Here is a 13,288-nt window from a genome sequence, read left to right as displayed (position 1 = left end):
CTCTATGATAGGATTTGTGCAGTCGGTCGTCCTCTTTTTATTTCCTTCCTTTTCATTCGCATCGAGGCTGCCGCAGGCGGTCGGGATATCAAGATCCATCGTTGCTGTTGTCTGGGTGGATTCCTAGGTGGCCTCGGTGCGGGGGCGAGGAGGGTTGTGCCTCATTTGTAATATAAAGGTTGCGTGGTTGGTCGTTCTCCATTTGGTTCCTTTGCGTCGAGGCTACCGCAGGCGATCGGGTGATCGAGATCCATCGTTGCTGCTATCCGGGTGGACTCCTAGGTGCCCTCGGTTTGGGGCGTGGAGGCCTGTTACACAGTAATTTGTCACCGTTTGTCACCGTCCCTGTTACCCCTCACCCGTACATTGGAGGACTCATTCTGGGACCTGTGAGAAGTGAAATGACCTGAAATCACTTGCATCATATTCCTCTAAGTATGAGCTTCATCTGCCCTGAAGACATCTCCTGCAAAATACCCATGAAAATAGCTCTTTTTGCATTAGCGCGGGTCCACAGTTCACTGCCTGCGCCAATGAGGGAAATCCTCTAAAAAGGGCACGCCATTGGCGCTCTGTCTCAAAGTCGCACTCGCGCCAACCGAATTGAGTAAAGTTTTTAACCAACAAGATCCCGAAGTTTCTCTTCAACCCATTCACCAACTGAATCTATGTTGAGCTAGGATGGTTTGGCTTCGAATCTCCATAGAAGGGAAAGTGGTTTGCCACCTTTCATGGAAGTTTCCAAGTGATAAAGCCAATCCCATGAATAATGTGGTTTATCCTATCTCTTTCTTCTCTATCTATAAAAGCTTGCCTCTATGCCTTGAGCAAGCTAGTTACAATAGTTCCAGTGCCAGCATAGTGATAAAGAATTCCAGGAGTTCAAGAGATTGAAGTTGCAAGAGCCTTCTTTGCATCCATAAGGCCAAATCTAAGTGAGGAGAGAGAGGCTTGTTTTCCCATCCCAACAAGTTTTGCAAAACTTGTGTAGCTGACTACCCAGCCAAAGGAGGATTTGACGTCAGAACAATGGTTGTATTCTTCTTTGTTACTTATCAATAATAGATGACTATCATTATGGTTCCACTCTCATTGTCTTATGTTTGATGTTGAGTTATATCTTTTCTGACTGATATATAATTGCATCTACTAGATTTTATGCTTGTTTTTGTGTTGTTCTTTGCATGTGCAGGTGTCCAATCACGGAGATCGTGGGGATCATGACCTGCCGAGGCAAAGGAACGAGGGCGGCATCTCTTCTACGAATATTATCGTTGGAATCCAAGTAGGTTCTCATCATCCACCTTTAATTTGCAATTAGGAACTTGCGTGATAGCATTGTTTGATTGTTGCTAGACCCAGTCTAGGCTAGTAGGGATCATCTCTATCCGTAGAGAGGATTTACCTCCACAACAAATTGGCGACTCCGCTGGGGAGTTAGCGTGTTGTTTGATTTGTAAACTTTAAATGGAGCCTAAAGTATGGCCAGATAGCCTTCGAAATGCTATTGCTTTGCATTAGCGAAGTAGATCAATGCCACTTCATTCAATATCCGGTTTGGTTTACGGACTAAACAACTTGGAGTTGTCTTGTCTCTTTAGTTTCTCTTGTTTTGATTGCTTAGATAGCTTTCTGGGTGGATGCTCTGTTGTCTCTTACTGCCTGGTCTGTCTGGATACTGTCGACCAAGCCTTGGACTGCTTGTTTTTCTTTTTAAGCTAGCAAACTTGATTGGTGCTCTTTTTTGCATGACAGTCACCCCAATTGGCGCCACTTTCCAGTGTACAGCCCACGCCAATCCTCAATTGGCGCTATTTTTCCGCCTGATAGTCGCGCCAGGCCTGTGAACTTTTCTAGTTTTCTTGTTTGCAACCTTCCAAGCTTGGGTTTTATGTCTAGCTACACCTTTTCCAATCACTTGAGTGTGTCAGAGTCTTGTTTGACTGGTTTTGAGTTTTTTTTGGCAAATTATTAATTTGATTTCCTTTGATCATTACTTGGACGTTTGTCTCAGTCTTTTCACAATTTTGCATTCTTTTGCTTTTGTTTTTGCTAAATTGTGTATGAGTGTTAATCACCTTTGAGTGTTTTTAGTTTATGATCTTTGGAACTCACACCCGTTTTTCTTGATTTTCACTTGATTGGTTCTTAGATTACATTAGAATCATCGTGTGTTTGAGAATTCTCTTGCATAGATCATGCTTACATAATTAGAATTCTCATTTTCAGGATATGAATGAAAAGTGTGCATAGATTACATTTGCATACTTTGGGTGTTTTCCATTTTCCACCGATTTCACATTTTAGCCCTAGGGCATCTAGTGGCTTTATGCATCAAGCCTTCCTTAGGAGTTTTGGTCTTCTATTGGTCCAGTCAACTTTTTGGTTACTCTCTTGCATTTTCTCAGTGGTTGTCAAAGCTTTTTATTGTTATTCGAGTGATTCTCTTCTTTTCGCTTGGATTTCGCTTGGCTTCATTTTGGGCTTAGATTACATGGCCCATTGAGGTCTTTGAGATCTTCTCTTGGTTCTGAAGGACTGCCTTGGTATTTACGGATTTGATTGTATTTTCATTGAGTGAAATTTGTCTCTTTTACTCGGTGTTATTATCTCTCAAAATTTGTTTAGTGCACTTTGCCATTGAAAAGAAAACGAACAGTCTCTTTTGCGTTGCATTAGTTAATGGAAAATAAAGCTTTTCGTTGTTATTAGCGATTAGTAACTTTAGAGAAAAGTTTTGTTAATTTCCATTAGCTGCATTAGAGTTATTGTTAATTGTTTTATGTTCATTTTTGTTTGTGTGAAAGCTCTCAACCCTCTCGTAGTTAGCATTCATCGAACGAAATGATATATTTTGGCATATAGCTTGCATTTAGGGAATTGTGAGAGATTACATACGGTAGGACCTGGAAATCGAAACCTAATCAAAGATCAACCGTAAAATGAAATGAATGAACTTAAAAACGCATTGGAACATAACGCTCACTGTTTAGAGGTCTAGGCTAGAGACGTGCTTCGACGTCGTTAAACCTAGTCACTTTTGTTTCACATAAGGTTGGGTGATTCCTCCTTCCGTGATGCAACAAGTGGTCTAGCACGGACTTGAGCTCCCACGTACTGCTGAGTATATGGGGAGACCCCACTAGGTTATCATCCTTTATCCAGAGGAAGCCGTATCTGCTACCTTACAAGCCGTAACACACTGAACACAACATTTGGGAAGATTGACTGTCGTACGGGAAGTCCTTGGTTTTCATATGACTGCCAAGGTGTATATGGAGTTTTACGGATTTGTTTGGTAAACCTTTTTGCCTAGTTTCTCCAGAGTAGTCATTTTGATCCTTTTCAGACTCCTTAAAAGAAAATGCTCACTTGAGCATTTGTCACTTCGGGCTCACTAAACATTCGAAGGAGACTAGAGTCATCTTTTTGTCCTTTTCTCGACTCTTAAAACATGAAAAGGTCAAGTTGTGTCCTTGCGTATTAAAATTTATTTGGCCGCGTTCACATTTACCCAGTTAGATCTTGTTTTCGTTAGTTTGAGTAGGCTTATTTTCATTCTCGATGGCAACTTTTCCAGGGTTCACCAACCCAAGGATCCCCTCTCACGGGAGCCCTGGACATTTCGCCCCTTTTGGAAATGTTGGTGCTCCTTATATGGCAACGTTATCCATCCCAGGGTTAATTGTTGGGTTGTCGGTTTGGTTGTTCTCAACCTCTTTGGTCCCTGCCGTCTCACTGTCTAGTCAATCTGTCCCTCCACCTGAATAACATCATGTTGATTCTAAGGTGGATCTCTCCCCTTCTATGCCCACTTCTACGTCCTCATCTTCTACTTCTACGTCCTCATCTTCTACTTCACCTAGTGAAAGTCTAGCTTCGAGTAGCCAGGTGGCTAAGAAGAAGAAGAAGAAGACAAAGAAGAAGAAGGCTCCTAAGGGAGAGGTTACAAGTGCAGCTACCCCCTCGAGTACACCTGAAGTCGGGCCCCCTTCCGCTCCTCTGCGGAAGGTCAATTTTCCTTGTCGATTATGCAAGGAGGACCATCTTCTTCGCGATTGTCCTGGCATTCCCAGGGTACTAGAAGTATGCTCTCGCGATCCAGCCCGCCCCTCATCATCCACTGAGGCTCACGGTGATGTTCCCCTATTGACTCACAAAGGTAAGGAGAAAGGGAAGATTTGAATCCCCTGTCAACTTTGTGAAGGCAATCATCCCCTTCACCTTTGTCCACTCATGGACAAAGCCTCCGTTGTCTTGGAAAGTCTTACAGCTCCTTCACCCCAACTTCCCATTGGTTATCAACGTCTCTCTGCAGCTACAAATCCTCCCCCTGCTGACAAAGAGATTGCTTCAAATTCTTCTCTTGTCCAGGCCCCTCTTCCCAAACTCGGCTGTCCCCAGCCTATTCCAGACCAACCATTGGTCGGAAAGAGTGTCGACTCGAGTTCGCCGCTCGCTCACTCTGTTTCAGAAGAGAATCACGCCCATGTTCTTCTCGTCTCTTCAGATTCTCCTGAGTCCCGAAATGACTCTCCTAACCTAGCTGCTCCCGAAGGTTCTCCTTCGGTTCCTTTAGCACATGGGGGCAATCATATGATTCCCCCACCAAGTAGTTTGGTCGCTTCCTTTGATTGGAATCACTTGATCGTCGGTCGCCTTCCATCCCATATGCCTTTCCAGATCACAGTACATGCCTGTGCTAAGGCAGTACCTGGCACTGTTTTGGATGAAGGGGTGTCTGTCAGTCTTATGTCGTACACTACTTGGCAAGCTTTAGGTTCCCCGCAGCTTGGGCCAGTCACTCAGAATCTGTTGGCCTTCGACGGAGGAGCCTGTCCATCTCTAGGAGTTCTCCCGAAGTTCCCTATTACTTTGGGAGGCAAAACCGTCTATATAGATGTCTTGGTTACCCAAGGTGTTTTGGACTTTAGCCTGCTCCTTGGTCACAACTATGTTTACGCCATAGGGGCCCTCATTTCTTCGCTTTTCCGTGTGGTTTGCTTTCCGTACGATGGCAGAATTGTGACTATCGATCAAGTATCATTCGTTAGTCCCCCGATGCCTCCTGCACTATTGTCGTCCCCTCCTAGTTTTCATCCACCAGTTGCATCTCCCCCACCACAGATCAACTACGTGGCCACCTATCCCATGCCTGGATCCATTGATGCCTCCATCGTGCATAGTGTCCTAGGGGCATTGGGCCCTGACTTCCAAGATGTTTTCCTTCCACTGGGAGTGGCAATATTGGAAGCCCCGACTTTCTATTCATTATGATGAAGTTTGGGCGAAGCATAGTTCCTTTCCTGTGTCAAGCTCCTTAAAAATGAAACTAGGTGTCTGAGGACAGTTTTGATCTTGTAGCGACCTCGTTAAAAAATAAAACAATGTGTGTTGGAGCATAGTTCATTTGCCTGTGTCAAGCTCCTTAAACAATGAAACTAGGGGTCGGAGCATAGTTCCTTGTCTTGTGTCAAGCTCGTTAAAAAATGAAACAAGGTTTACGGAGCACAGTTCCTTGTCTTGTGTCAAGCTCATTAAAAAATGAAACAAAGAGTCCTGAGCATAGTTCTTGATCTTGTGTTAAGCTTGTTTAAAAATGAAACAATTCCCCCTTTCCAATCACATCTTTCAATTCAGATCTCGTAAAGCTTCATTCCATCCACTTTGTTGAATGCAATGAAGCTTGGGGGGCATGTACCTCATCCTGCGCCATTGCACTGGGGGCATGCGCATTTCCAACAAGCAAAGTCCTTCCTGGTTCAAGCTTGTGTCCCGAGGATAGTTTTTATCTTCTGGCGACCTTGTTAAAAAACGAAACAAGGTGGTCAAGCATAGTTTCTGATCTTGTGTCAAGCTCGTTTAAAAAATGAAACAAGGGTTATGAGGATAGTTATTTTACTGTGTCAACCTCATTAAAAAATGAAACAACTCCTCCTTTTCCAAATCGAGTCTTTTGATTAAGTTCTCGTAAAATACAAGTCGAGTCTTTCATCGATCTCGAGAGTGAACCTTCATTCCATCCACTTTGTTGAATGCAATGAAGCTTGGGGGGCATGTACCTCAATTTGCATCATTATGCTGGGGGCATGCGAACTTATAACAAGCATAGTTTTTCATTTCAAGCTTGTGTAAACATGAAACAGAGTCCAAGCAAAGTTCTCCATGGTTCAAGCTTGTGTAAAAATGAACCCATACCTGATTTACATCTCGTGATTGCCATTTTTATCCGCTTAATTCTGCTAGATGAGCCTTGGTTGTTTTCATTCCATCGTCGCCATCTCTTTGGCCGATCATATGCTCTCACTTGGTTGTTTTTCCTTTCCTGAGGAACCACAGCGATGAGTGGTTTTATTAGCCAACCTCTTGACCATTACATGTTTTGAGTAGTTCCACCATTGTCGGAACCAGTTGCTACCCTTTATACCACTCGTTCCTCTAGGGTGAGTCACCTTTAATCTCTTTTTTGACTCGTAAAATATGAAAAGATTGCCAAGTATTTTCCCTTTTTGACTCGTTAAAGAGAATAAAAATGGAGGTCTAATTTTAGCTCTTTTCTAACCGTTTAAAGATGAAAATATTTCCGATTTCCCTCTTGACTCGTTAAATGGAAATAAGAGGCGGTCATCTTTAAACCCTTTTCTGACCGTGTAAAGATGAAAAGATCGTCGGACCCTTTTCGTTTTAGGTTCGTTAACGGTTACGAAGCGACGTGGCTTCGATCTTTTTTTTACTTTTTTCAGGTCGAAATCACTACATATGAAAAGTACTCCTCAATCGTAATGATCAGGCAGTTCTTTCGAGCATTGTTTTATACTTTTTCAGGCTCGCGAGACACAACTTTATGAAAAAGGACACCCCTGGAGTTTTCTTTTCTGCTGTCTTTTCAAACTCTCTAAACATGAAAAGACATCGGATTCTGTCATATTGACGCCCTACAAGCCTATGCTATCCCCGTCAAGCTTGTTAAAAATAACCGGGGTACTTGCCAGAGATGGTGGGGAAAATGGAACCATAATCATTATTGTGTCGGTAGTATGTCGCTCTTGAACATGGCACTTGTCTGCATTCGTGTCTGGGTGGGAACCTCTCATCTTGTTTTACACTAGCCTCCGTGGGTTTGGGTGATCCTGTTTGACCTTTCATCTGCTCATTGCCTCGTCACCATGACCTTTGATCCGTTGATGTCAAACACTGCCAAGTCCACTGTCGTGCCGCCGATATGTTCAAGAGAAGTTGACCTCTGTAGAATTACAACCTCCCTCTGATACCTCACATAATTCTGAATCACCACAACATCTTTCCTCTGTCTCGTGTCAATGATGTGGGAAACACTATGGCCCACCTTTGATCAAGGTCACTTCCTGTCGACTTCAGCTCATTATCCAGGAAGCTGATCTAGAGACTCCCTTCGGTGCCTTGGAGCCTGCATGCCTCAATGGCAGGTTCTTCGTGTTCGACGAGAGGTTTTCATCATTGGCCTCCGATCGAATGATTCTACGGGTGTTCGATGCCAATTCATTGATTCACACGCCGTAGATTATACCTGTAGTACCTTGAGGTCCATTGTCATTATTGGTGGTACCTCTCGCGTCTGTTAACAGTTTTCATCATTGACTGGTAATCAGATGATGTTCATGCATGTTCGACTTCAACTTCTGTATTCACATGCTTGAACTTGTACTCTGTTCACGTCGAGATGGAGCGCAAGACTCTGGATTTTGTTTGTTGGAATCCAGGTTGCGATTTGTGGCATATTATGATCATTACATGACTCATTCACTGGACGGTTGCAACCATGCCTGAGTCTATTTATCGATCCTCTCTGGATGGCTGCGTCCATGCCTTGGATCAATATCATTATGTACTTTGCTATGGATGGTTGCACCCATACCACATACATCATGTATTTGAAATATCAGTTGTACTTCTTTACGCAGGTTCTCCAGCGGCCGTATTTTCAGTCACACATGTTCTTGTAAAGCATTTCACCCCTCTCTCCCTTGGGCCTCATGCTTTAGGGGCATCTATTACACAGTAATTTGTCACCATTTGTCACCGTCCCTGTTACCCCTCACCCGTACACTGGAGGACTCATTCCGGGACCTGTGAGAAGTGACATGACCTGAAATCACTTGCATCATATTCCTCTAAGTATGAGCTTCATCTTCCCTAAAGACATCTCCTGAAAAATACCCATGAAAACAGCTCCTTTTGCATTAGCGCGGGTCCACAGTTCACTGCCCACGCCAATGAGGGAAATCCTCTAAAAATGGCGCGCCATTGGTGCTCTGTCTCAGAGTCGCACTCGCGCCAACCGAATTGAGTAAAGTTTTTAACCAACAAGCTCCTGAAGGTTCTCTTCAACCCATTCACCAACTGAATCTATGTTGAGCTAGGATGGTTTGGCTTCAAATATCCATATAAGGGAAAGTGGTTTGCCACTTTTCATGGAAGTTTCCAAGTGATAAATCCAATCCCATGAATAATGTGGTTGATCCTATCTCTTTCTTCTCTATCTATAAAAGCTTACCTCTATGCCTTGAGCAAGCTAGTTACAATAGTTCCAGTGCCAGCATAGTGATAGAGAATTCCAGGAGTTCAAGAGATTGAAGTTGCAAGAGTCTTCTTTGCATCCATAAGGCCAAATCTAAGTGAAGAGATTCTTGTCACCAAGGAGAGAGAGGCTTGTTTTCCCATCCCAACAAGCTTTGCAAGACTTGTGTAGCTAACTACCCAGCCAAAGGAGGATTTGACGTCAGAACAATGGTTGTATTCTTCTTTGTTATTTATCAATAATAGATGACTATCATTATGGTTCCACTCTCATTATCTTATGCTTGATGTTGAGTTATATCTTTTCTGACTGATATATAATTGCATCTACTAGATTTTATGCTTGTTTTCGTGTTGTTCTTGTTGTTCTTTGCATGTGCAGGTGTCCAATCACGGAGATCATGAGGATCGTGACTGACCGAGGCAAAGGAATGAGGGCGACATATCTTCTACGAATATTAGCGTTGGAATCCAAGTAGGTTCTCATCATCCACCTTTAATTTGCAATTAGGAACTTGCATGATAGCATTGTTTAATTATTGCTAGACCCGGTCTGGGCTAGTAGGGATCGTCTCTGTCCGCAGAGAGGATTTACCTCCACAACAAGGCCTTTGGAGGCATTTCTAAGGGAGTCGGTGAGTGATCGCTCATGTTCTTGTTGGTTGGCCCGTGGCTGCAAACTCCGGAGTGGCCTTGGTGCATTGTGGCTCGGCAGGTCTGCCTATTTGTTCGCCATGTCCTTGGCATGTTGCATGTGCTTCCTTCTTGCAATGTAAGAGGTGCATGGCATAAAAGTTTTACATGATATTTTGACGTCTCTTTGACTTGATGGGTGTTCAGGCTGGCTCTCGGTAAGAGAGCGCTCAGAATGCCCTTTGAAGCGGGAGGGTGCTACCTGGTTAATCCTGCTAGTAGTCATATGCTTGTCTCAAAGATTAAGCCATGCATGTCTAAGTATGAACTAATTCAGACTGTGAAACTGCGGATGGATCATTAAATCAGTTATAGTTTTTTTTATGGTACCATACTACTTGGATAACTGTAGTGATTCTAGAGCTAATACGTGCACCAAGTCCTGACTCTTTGGAAGGGATGCATTTTTTACATAAAAGGCCGATGCGGGCTTGCCTGCTTCTCCGGTGAATCATGATAACTCGACGGATCGCACAACCCTTGTGCTGGCGATGCTTCATTCAAATTTCTGCCCTATCAACTTTCGATGGTAGGATAAAGGCCTACCATGGTGGTGACGTGTGACAGAGAATTAGGGTTTGATTTTAGAGAGGGAGCCTGAGAAACGGTTACCACATCCAAGGAAGGCAGCAAGCGTGCAAATTACCCAATCCTGACATGGGGAGGTAGTGACAATAAACAACAATATTCGGCTCATCGAGTCTAGTAATTGGAATGAGTACAATCTAAATCCCTTAACGAGGATCCATTGGAGGGCAAGTCTGGTGCCAGCAGCCGCGGTAATTCCAGCTCCAATAGCATATATTTAAGTTGTTGCAGTTAAAAAGCTCGTAGTTGGATCTTGGGTCATAAGGGTCGGTCTGCCTACTCGGCGTGCACCTGCCCTTCCGTCCCTTTTGTCGGCGGCATGCTCCTGGCCTTAATTGGCTGGGTCATGGTTCTGGTGCTGTTACTTTGAAAAAATTAGAGTGCTCAAAGCAAGCTTATGCTCTGAATACATTAGCATGTAATAATGTGATAGGAGTCTGGTCCTGTTGTGTTGGCCTTCGGGACCGGAGTAATGATTAATAGGGACTGTCGAGGGCATTCGTATTTCATTGTCAGAGGTGAAATTCTTGGATTTATGAAAGATGGACCACTGCGGAAGCATTTGCCAAGGATGTTTTCATTAATCAAGAACGAAATTTGGGGGCTCGAAGATGATCAGATACCATCCTAGTCTCAACCATAAATGATGCCAACCAGGGATCGGCGGATGTTGCTCTAAGGACTCCACCAACACCTTCTGAGAAATCAGAGTGTTTGGGTTCCGGGGGGAGTATGGTCGCAAGGCTGAAACTTAAAGGAATTGACGGAAGGGCACCACCAGGAGTGGAGCCTGCGGCTTAATTTGACTCAACACGGGGAAACTTACCAGGTCCAGACATAGTAAGGATTGACAAATTGAGAGCTCTTTCTTGATTCTATGGGTGGTGGTGCATGGCCGTTCTTAGTTGGTGGAGCGATTTGTCTGGTTAATTCTAATAACGAACAAGACCTCAGCCTGCTAACTAGCTACGCGAAGGTTCCCATTTGTGGCCAACTTCTTAGAGGGACTATGGCCATTTATGCCATGGAAGTTTGAGGCAATAACAGGTCTGTGATGCCCTTAGATATTCTAGGCTGCATGCGCACTACACTGATGTAGCCAATGAGTTTTTATTCCCGGTTCGAGAGGATCGGGAAATATTCTCAAATTGCATCATGATGGGGATAAACCATTGCAATTATTGGTCTTCAACGAGGAATTCCTAGTAAGCGCGTGTCATCAACTCGTGTTGACTACGTCCCTGCCCTTTTTACACACCGCCCATCGCTCCTACCGATTGAATGATCCAGGGAAGTGTTCGGATTGCATCGACGATGGTAGTTCGCCGCCGTCGACGTCGTGAGAAGTTCATTGAACCTTATCATTTAGAGGAAGGAGAAGTCGTAACAAGGTTACCATAGGTGAACCTGCGGTAGTATCATTGATAGCAGGGGTTTTCTTTTTTGGTTCGGGTTGGTTGGGTTTCGATTGCAATGTGGGACTTTGTGGTGCATCTCTAGGGGAGCGGGTTTGGTGTTTGGCGGGAACATTGTTGGTTGCTTGTCTCGAGGTAACTACGCTTGTTTTTTCATGTGCACTTGCAAGCCATGCTTGTGCTTGTCCCACCCATCCTTTGTTTTTCTTCCCCCCAATGTGTTTTTACAGGGGGTCCAGAAGCTTGTTTATTGGGAGCCCTTCCAACGATCTGTTCGGTCGGGCATGGTCGCTGCAAATTTGAGGTGCTCGGTAAATACGACGGATAAATTTGGACTCATTCGTAGCGGCGGTGCTCGGTATTTTGTTCGTTGGAAGGCATGGGACAAGGGTGCGGGCTTCCATAGTTGGTTCTCTTGAAAAGGCGGTGGCGGTTGATGTGTTTCTTAGGTGAGCTTTTTCGCTGGTCGTTGGGTCGAGGGAGTGGCTGCGCGCGCGCTTGGTAGCTCAAACCTTCCGTGAGGCGAGATTGTTGTGGTGCGGTCAAGTATGGGATGGATGCAGAGCGGTTCAACCCGTTGGGATGGCCACCCTAGTCCCTCCCGACCATTTATCGACATGCCCTCGTGGAAGGATTGGGTGTCGAGGTAATGAAAAACCCATCCCTCGGTCTGAGCTCCATCGAGATCGCAATTTTCCCCATCAACAGGCAAGAGGGTGGCAATCTTATCTCGTGCCTTTGCCGTCGAGGGAATTCCTTGTCCTCTCGTGACCCACTCCCCTTCTGAGGGAAAAAGAAGTAGCAGGTCGTGTATTTGTTCCTCCCTTTGGATTGTGGGTTTTTTGTGGGACTTGCGTCATTTCTTTGTTTCATGGTGTGCGCTTTGCGAATGTCCCTCTCTCTAGTGGCCTTGCACCATCGATGTATTTGTGGCCCGCGGCTTTCTCCAATGTTGAGCGTCAGCCCGTGACAACTCCTCTTTGGAGTTTGATTATTTTACCCCCATTGACTCTCGCTGGAAAGGTTGTTGGGTGTTTTGTACACGGAGGGATGCAAGAGCGGGGTGGTTTTGTGTTATTGGCGGTGGTCTATTTTTCGTTTGAAGCCTTGTGCCACTGAGTTGGGGGGTTGTGTGCCTCTCAGTGACGTGCTCCAGACACTGGTCTCATCGTGGCCCTTGTCTTTTCTATTGGTCTGTTTTAGGTTGTGATTTATTTGCTTGGTTGTTTGCTATATGTTGTAAAGCTGGAAAGGGTGTTGTGTTGAATGCGTGTGGGAGGGTGTGAAGAGGTGGGACGCTTTTTTGATTGGGTGCCTTATTTGATTTCTTTTTGGTTAGTGGACATCTACTCAGCGTGCTGTTGAGCTTCTCTCTTTTCTTGAGATCTTTGTTTCTTTGGTGTTGTTTTCTTCCCTTCTTCCTTTTACCCCTAGCTTTACGGACTAGAGGTGGGATTGTTGTGGATTGGTGTTTGGGAGTGACGAAAAGAAGTGCGAGTTCCCAGGGTGGCCACCCTAGTCCTTCTCGATCGCTGTCCCCTGCAGTTCCCCCCTTTTTCCAGGGGTGCAGGGTTTGGGAAGCTTGTTCTCTGTTTGAGCCTCCCCTTGTGAGCCGGTAGCCACGTTTGATATCTCTTGCTTTCCTCTTGTTTTCTTCCCTTCTTGCTTTTGGCCCCTTGGCTTTACGAAGAAAAGGTGGGATTGTTGTGGATTGGTGTTCAAGAAGGACGAAAAGTAGTGCGAGTTCCGAGGGTGGCCACCCTAGTCCTTCTCGATCACCGTCCCCTGCAGTTCCCCCCCTTTTTGTGAAGGCATGGGGGTGGGGAAGCTTGTTCTCTATTTGAGCCTCCCCCTGTGAGTCGGTGGATGCATTTGATATCTCTCTTTCTTTCATGTTGTTTTCTTCCCTTCTTCCTTTCGGCCCCTAGCTTTACGGAGAAAAGCTGGGATTGTTGTGGATTCGTGTTCGGGAAGGACGAAAAGTAGTGCAAGTTCCCAGGGTGGCCACCCTATTCCTTCTCGATCGCCATCCCCTG

General features: G+C 44.9%; 1 non-coding gene across 1 annotated transcript; it reads left to right on the top strand.

Moving 5' to 3' along the window:
• The first annotated feature begins 9,448 nt into the window (after positions 1-9,448).
• On the top strand, positions 9,449-11,261 carry LOC149251202 (18S ribosomal RNA). The gene has a single exon (XR_016267684.1). It is a non-coding gene; the product is annotated as an 18S ribosomal RNA (ribosomal RNA).
• Positions 11,262-13,288: the final 2,027 nt, after the last annotated feature.

Source organism: Pinus tabuliformis, chromosome 7, assembly GCF_031772625.1.
Source record: "Pinus tabuliformis cultivar Carrire ecotype Pingquan chromosome 7, CPIR1, whole genome shotgun sequence".
Taxonomy (NCBI): domain Eukaryota; kingdom Viridiplantae; phylum Streptophyta; class Pinopsida; order Pinales; family Pinaceae; genus Pinus; species Pinus tabuliformis.
The sequence above is the reverse complement of the archived record's forward strand: the minus strand, read 5'-3'. Positions and strand labels throughout refer to the sequence as shown.